The sequence below is a fragment of the Kogia breviceps genome, chromosome 14, assembly GCF_026419965.1.
Source record: "Kogia breviceps isolate mKogBre1 chromosome 14, mKogBre1 haplotype 1, whole genome shotgun sequence".
NCBI classification, from domain to species: domain Eukaryota; kingdom Metazoa; phylum Chordata; class Mammalia; order Artiodactyla; family Physeteridae; genus Kogia; species Kogia breviceps.
This window is the reverse complement of record NC_081323.1, coordinates 73,414,858-73,422,942: the sequence shown is the minus strand read 5'-3', so window position 1 is coordinate 73,422,942 and position 8,085 is coordinate 73,414,858.

Genomic DNA, 8,085 nt, shown 5'->3' with positions numbered 1-8,085 from the left:
GAATCTGATTCAAGGTATAAGCTATTGCCCCAGGCACAGGCATATGTGCATGTGTGCCTCCATGGGTCACTGCAACTTTATATATAATTTTAGGAGGCTGTGGGCCTCTTGGAAGCTTTTAATGGACTGTGGGTTCAGAAGTTCTGGCCTACATGAAGAACAGCATTGTGACTCTAACTGAACAAAGTATTTGGAGCCAATCTGCATGATATTCAATTTCTCCCCACCACTTGCTAGCTGTGTGACCTTGGCCAAGTTACTTAACATCTCTGTGCCTCCATTTCCTCATCTGTGAGAGGGCAGTGATAAGAATACCACCCAGCCCATAGGTTGCTGAGAGGAATAAAGGAGACTTATGTGTACATGGCACATAGCACAATGCTTAGTACATAGTAAGTGCTCACAAATCACATGATCATTCAGATGTGACCATCTAGGACCCAGGAAGCTTCTCTCTTCTTGTTTTCTAGGACCCTTTCAGCTTCTCTCTTCCTGTCTCAAGCTTTGCTGGGGATCTGTTTGTCTCTCCTTGTCTCTTCCTGGTTCTAGGCTGGGGTCTTAACAGGAACAATTCCCCTTCCTGACTTTGCCTCTAGGCAGGCACCCCTGCTGCTCCCATAGATGCAGGAGTTGAGTGGATCTGGGAGACAAAGTGAGCTGGTCCCCTGCCTCTGTCCCTCGTGCTTCTCTTTCTGTTTCTCCCTTCCTGCCGCTGCCTATCTGCCCGTGGTCTCTGCTGCTGCCTCTGGTCTCAGCCACGTTCTCGCTCACTCCATCTCCATCTAATAATCATCATAGCTGACAGGTGGAGGGCCCACCCCATGTCAGGCCCTGTGCTCTGTATTGTTTATTCTTTAAATCCCCATAACAGCTTTATGAGGTAGGTACTGTTTTTTATTCATTCAATAAATCTTTATCAGGCATCCGGTATGATTCCAGACTCTTGTAAGGGCTGGCGTTAGAGGGGTGAGCATATCACACAAACTCTACAGGAGCTGGTCTTCCAGCCTCTGGATGAGGAAACTGAGGTTTAGAAAAGTTGAGTGATGTGTCACTAGTAAGGGGCTGCATCACGCCTTGCATGCAAATCTCTCTAAAACTAGACTTTGGGCAAGATCTAAATCACTACATTAGATGTCCTCTCGTGGGGCTCACAGCCTGGTCAGGAACAGAGATAATTCAATACCTAAAGTACAGAAGGATCAGTGCTGGCAGAGTGGCATGGTGGCCAGAATAATGGCCCCCTATGTCCACATTCTAGTCCTGGAAGCTGCGAGTGTGTTACCTTACATGGCAAGATGGCAGAGGTAGTTAAACTAAGGATCTTGAGCTGGGAGACGATCCCGGATTATTTGCGTGGGCCCAGTGTCATCACAAGGGTCCCTATTAGAGGGAGGCTGGGGGGTCCGAGTCAGAGTTAGGGAAGGAGATGTGACAACGGAAGTAGGGGTCAGAGGTATACTGGAGGATGCTACACAGCTGTCTTTGAAGATGGAGGAACAGGCCACGAGCCAACGAATACAGGTGCCTTCAAGAAGCTGAAAAAGGGAAGCCGCTGGAGGAAACAGATTCTCCCCTTAGAGTCTCTAGAAGAATGCAGGCCTGCTGGTCCCTTGATTTTAGTCCACTGAGACCCACGTCAGATGTCTGACCTCCAGAACTGAAGGAATACATTTGCATTGTTTTAAGCCACTCAGTTCGTGGTAAATTGTCACAGCAGTAGCAGGACAGTAACACACGTGGTTGGTTCATTGGGGCAGGCAACACAAAAGAAGGGCACTCAAGGGCCCGCTGGCATTTTACTAGAAGCAGCGAGAGGAAGCCAGGAGACAGCTTCCAACACCACCCACCACCAGGTTCATGGGCACACTTCCTACTTTCCATGTCACCGAAGCCAAGAATGTTGCCGAACTTCCTGTCGCTGTAAAACAAGATCCCCTTCCCAGTACATGCTCCCATTTCCCCTTGATCCCCACCCCTTTGGTGTTCTCACAGAGTCCAGGCTTCAGTAACAGTCTGTCCAAAGTTTAGTCTTTCTCCGACACGTGGCTTAGCATCCATCCCACCTCTGTCTTCTGCTTCATTCCAAAGCCTCTCCCACATTTTTCTCTTTCTTCTTTTTTAAAAAATAAGTTTATTTATTTATTTATTTATTATTATTATTTTTGGCTGCGTTGGACCTTCGTTGCTCTGTGTGGTCTTTCTCTAGTTGTGGCGCACGGGCTTTCTCTAGTTGCGTTGAGCGGGGGCTACTCTTCGTTACGGTGCGCGGGCTTCTCGTCGTGGTGGCTTCTCTTGTTGCGGAGCACGGGCTCTAGGCGCGTGGGCTTCAGTAGTTGTGGCACATGGGCTCAGTAGTTGCGGCTCACAGGCTCTAGAGCGCAGGCTCAGTAGTTGTGGTGCACGGGCTTAGTTGCTCCGCGGCATGTGGGATCTTCCCGGACCAGGGATCGAACCCATATCCCCTGCATTGGCAGGGAGATTCTTAACCACTGTGCCACCAGGAAGTCCCTCTCTTTCTTTTCTTGAGGTATAATTGACATATAACATTATATTACTTTCAGGTGTACCACACACTGATTCGGTATTTGTATATATTGTGAAAAGATCACCATAGTGAGTCTGGTTAACACCTGTCACCATACAAAGTTATACAGTTTTTTTTCTTGTGATGAGAACTTTCAAGATCTGTTCTCTTAGTGATTTTCAAATATACAATGCAGCCTTATTAACTGTCATCATGATGCTGTACATTACATCCCCAGGACTTATTTGTTTGTACCTTTTGAGTCCCTTCACTCATTTTGCCCACCCCATCCCCTCTGCCTCTGGCAATGACCAATCTGTTCTCCATCTATAATCTTGATTTTTTTTTAAGATTCCATATAAAAATGAGACCATATGGTATTTGTCTTCCTCTGACTTATCTCCCAGGTACCAAAATCTGTATCAGGTATTAATTCCTGCACAACAAATTACCCCCAAACACGGAGGCTTAAAACAACCAACATTATCTTAGTTTGTGGGGCATCTTAGTTTGGCTTAGCTGGGTCCTCCAGCTGAGGGTCTCTCCTGAGACTGCACCTGAAGGGTCCCTTTCTGAGCTCGCTCCTGTGGCTCTTAGTAGCCTCAGGTCTTTGCTGGCTGTTGGCTGGAGGCCTCAGCTCCTTACTATGTGGAGCTCTCCATAGGGAGGCCCTTACCGTGGCAACATCCTCTCCCCAGGGCCAGAGCTCCAGAGATGGAAGGCACAGGCGTTGGCAACCTAATCTCAGTGGCAACACCCCACCACCTTTGCCATATCCTATTTGTTCTATCTGGTCACTAGGTCTGGCCCACACTCAGGATGTCCCATGAAGGCATGAACATGGGTGGTGGGGGTGATTGGGCGCCATCCCAGGGGCTTTTTATCACCAGAGGTGTGCCAAGGTGCCAGGGACCACAAATGAGGGGCTGGGTGGGTGCTGGGTCTATCTGCCTCATGTTATACATCGGGAAACTGAGGCATAGAAAGGCTAAGTAATATGCCCGAGGTCACTCAGCTACTGGCAAGCGGTCTAACTAGGCTTTGGACCAGGCACCTGGCTCCTAAGCCCTCATTCTTAACCCCCAGACTCTCCCCACTCTGTCCCCCTAGGGAACTCTCCTGCCTGGCGGCCTGGTTTGGTTTCATTCTGTTTCCTCTTTTCCTCCTCTTCCTCCACCTCCTCCTCCTAAACATCTGCCTTTCAGCCTGTCTTCCTCACTGTGTTCTCTTTTGCTTGTGATGTTGGCCTCTGGTCTGTCATCCTGTCCTGTGTGTGTCTTCCTCTCCTAGTCACTCCTTTGGGCTTCTCCTACTACTCCTCCCTCCGTCTGTCTGTCTGTCTGTCTTGGTCTTGCTCTCATCTGTTCTTTGTTTCCATGACTGCTCGTGTCTCTGTGTCTGTGTGTCTGGTGTGTCTGTCTCTGTCTGTCGGCCTTAGATTTTGTCCATGGGTCCCTCTGTCCCTATCTCCCTTTTCCCAGTACTCTCGTGTCTGTCATATATCTTTGTCTCTTTTTGAACCCATTGCTTCATTTCCCCCTTCTGCCTAGATCCTTCTCTGTTTGTCCCTCTGTATGTATCGGTGTTTTTCTATCCATATTCTTCTGGACTCTGCCCATCTCCTTTCCTCTCAGGCCGCAATGAGATGCTTCTAGTTTTATCCAGTTGGTGGGGGGAGGAGTTTTCATTATTTATGACACTCTCACATTAATTGTTATCCTTATGATAACATAAAAACAACAGCCTTTGAGCCCCTACCCACTGGCGGGCAGTGCCCACCAGTCTCATCCTCCTGCCATGTAGACCGATGGGACCTCCTGCTTCTATTCTTCAGGCTTTGATACTCTTCTCCTTGGAGACTGTCGGCTCCAATGTTACAATCACAGCAATATTAGAATAACAACTTAAAACCAATCATTTTTATGGGGACACACACAGTATAAAAAGACCTGCCTATCTGAGGACACATATAACATCAGCAGCTATTGCCCCATAAAGCTGTCATTTAGAGAAACATCTCGGGGAGTCCTTGAACACCAAGTTTAACCAGAAAGAGCGAGAGAGAGTGAGAGAGAGGGAGGGAGAGGGGGAGAGGGAGAGAGGCAGAGAGAGAGAGAGAGAGAGAGAGAGAGAGAGAGAGAGAGAGAAAGGGAGAGAAAGGGATAGAGAGGACTTTGCAAATCATTTTTCATGGAGGTTTGGGGAAAAATATGTGAGAGATGGATTCCATAGGGAGCCAATGGACTGAGTTAAATGGCTGAGGCTCAGCCCTAGCTGGAACTTGGCATATGTCTCCTGAAATTACAGAGGAGGCTTAGAAAGGGGCATGGGCAAGGGCATCCAGCAGGCATGGCTTAGCTAACTTCCTTCAGTTCCCATTCTAAGTTCAATTTCTCTGAATCAGATGCTTAGATGAAGTTTCATGTGTAATAAGATTTTTTAAAAATTAATTAATTAAGTTTTGGCTGCACTGGGTCTTCATTGCTGCACACGGGCTTTCTCTAGCTGCGGCAAGCAGGGGCTACTCTTTGTTGCAGTGTGCAGGCTTCTCATGCGGTGGCTTCTCTTGTTACAGAGCATGGGCTCTAGGCGTGCGGGCTTCAGTAGTTGTGGCACGTGGGCTCAGTAGTTGTGGCACATGGGTTTAGTTGCTCCACGGCATGTGGGATCTTCCCGGACCAGGGCTCAAACCCATGTCCCCTGCATTGGCAGATGGATTCTTAACCACTGTGCCACCAGGAAAGTCCCTCATGTGTAAGATTTTTATTAGGAAGCATCCTCCAGGGAAAATCAGTAGGTCAGTGAAGGAGTGAGATGGAAGGGAAGAAAGAAGGCAGGGTTGGCATCAGACAAGGTCCCGTGGAGTGAACCTTGGGCTCAGTTCCATGGGGCAGCCCTTGAGGCAGTGTAGGTGACACCTCCTCCCTGGACCAGGCCTGGGGAAAGGCAGCCAGAGGTTAGGGGCTTCCATGTGGCAGCGGAAATGAACCCCCAGCTACTTCTGGCTCCTCGTGCACACAGGTGAAGTGGCTTCCAGCAGCCTGGAGGCCATCCTCCAGCAAAGAGGTGCGGGTGCTGGCTGTTGGGATGGAGGCACGTTGGGAGCTGGTGTGGATGGTAAAGGGGACCCAAGGGGTGCATATGGAGGGCTGACAGCACCTGCCACGGGTCCTGGGCAATGCTTGCACCCAGTGTCAACACCGGCTCTCTGCTGCTTCAACTCCAGTTGGGACTGGGGAGGACGTAGACAGATCTGAGTTTCCTGGGTTGATGGACCCTTGACTCTGGTCACTGGGGAGGAGTTTCTTACCTCCAAAGAGACTGGTTCCTGGTTCCCCCTGAGGCTCCTGGGTGAGTGATGAACTTCTTAAGTTGCAAACCCTCCGGAAGAATAATTCACCAACCAGTATTCGCGATAGGATCAGCTCTTTAGAGATGAAACGCAGCAGATGTAAGCCTTGAGCTCAAATTAGAAACACCCAACCGGACAGACAATGGAACCAAGAGCCATAATTTAGCAGCAGCTCTTCTAGAAACCAACCAACCAACCAAACCAAAACCTTGACTCCTAATATGGCAGTGGGAGGAGAAGCAGCTCTTACGGGGTCGGGTTATTCTATGGTGCTTTTGTGTAAATTAGAGCAAGTGCCCCCTGCTGGGTGGAGGGAGCACTGCAGCGCATGGCTTGGCGCGTCAAAGGCAACTTTCTTAAAAAGATGTCTTTTTGGACAGATTCAGCTATATGCCAGAGCACAGGATTTGATGAGGGGAGTGAGTGGTGGAATTCAGTCCTCACTCCCCTCTATGTTGGGTGTCATTGAGCAGTTTGCTCACTGTACAGCTTATCTGTACGGGACAGCCCTGAGCTTTTAGACGACCCGTGGGCTCAGCACTACAGGCAAGGAAATTGAAGACAGTGCACTTCGTGAAGGCTGGGGCTAGGTCAAGATCACCCGCCACCGTGTCCCCTCGCACTATATACAGTGCTCGGTACAGGGTAAGCATTTAAAATAGTTCTTGTTGAAGAAGTGAATTTTAAATGTCATAGCTTGTTTGGCATATCACAGCCAATAAACAAATGTTTGCCAGGTGAACGAATGGCTACTCCTGTCAAAAGTCTCGTGTGAACTTCCGCGGCACTACAGGAGGAGAAGCATTACAGCATCCAAGCTTGAGTAAGTCTGCCTGGATTAAAACCTTCCACTGATTGGCTGTGTGATTTGGGCCAGGTTAATTCTACTCCCTGTGCCTCTGTTTCATCATCTGTAGAATGGGGATAAGAGGACCTGCTTTCACAGGGTTTTTACGAGGATTAAAAGAGTTAAGGTGACATGCTCAGCACAGTACTCAGCAGATAGTAACTTCTCCACAAAAGTTAGCTATTTATTATTATTATCACCATTGGAGATGACAGCCCCCTTGTGCTCTGTGCTGGCCAGACCTCCTTGGAGAACTGTGTCACCTCTGGGTGTCATATTCTGAAAGAGATAATGACAGCTATCTTGTCTATGAAAGCCCCACAGGAACTTTCCAGTAAATAAATGTTGAAGTATATTCCACAAATATTGTTCAGACAAGGAGTAATCTAGTATGGATAAGACGATTTTTAGTAAGCTCTTCATCTATTCTCTTTCCAGTCTATTCATTATGGCATAAACTTTATGCCTTGAAAAAAACTTCACTGAGGAAGCTCCCTTTTACCCCCAAGAGTCCCTCAGTATTTGGAGGGGAGAGACCCAGAGGCCCAGGGATGATGGATCTTGCCAATCGGCATAAAGGCCCACGGATTTACCCAATAGGCACAACCCATTCCTCCAGTGATTGGTTCAGAGGTGGGGATGTGGCCCGTTTGGGGCCAGTGAGGTGAGAGATGATGTCGGTTGGGGGTTTCTGGGCAGAGCTATCTGGAGCCACGTGCTCCCACCCCCTCACCCCCTTGTGTGAGGAAGCCCCTGGAAGCACCCGGCAGCCATCTTATCTCTCCCAGGGGAGCCAGCCTTGGTTTGGAGCAGCCTCCATTGAAGGCAGGGAGGACAGTTGGTCTCTCTTGAGTGACATTGTTGAGTTCCTGGGTCAACCCCCTGTGAAGCTGCTCTCCCTCTGGCCCTGTCAGTCCTGTTATTGTCTTATTTCTTAGCTAGTTTGAGTTGGGTGTTCTGTTACCTGCAGGTGGATGACTTCTAGCTGATGCGCTGGCTATTCTTTCTCCAGAATATTCCTTATGGTGTAAACCGTATACCTTGAATTCATCAGGGCTCAGTGTTTTGAAGCTTTAAAGCCTCCTTTCTTGCATCTCGTATCTTCCTCTGAATCACCTGTCCCCTGAGTCAATAAAGCGTATGGCTAAACATGGCAGTAGGGGGTGCGAGGGGGGAGAATGGGTTCCAGGAAATTGAGGGGGGAAAACGTGTGTTGAGATCTCAAAATATTAGCTACCACATTATGTGTGTGCCAGGAACAGCACTAAAAGCTTTATCTGCATGGTTTCGTTTAATTTTCCCAACCGCATGACAAGTTGCTGTGATTATCCCCACTTACAGATGAGGAAACTGAGGCCC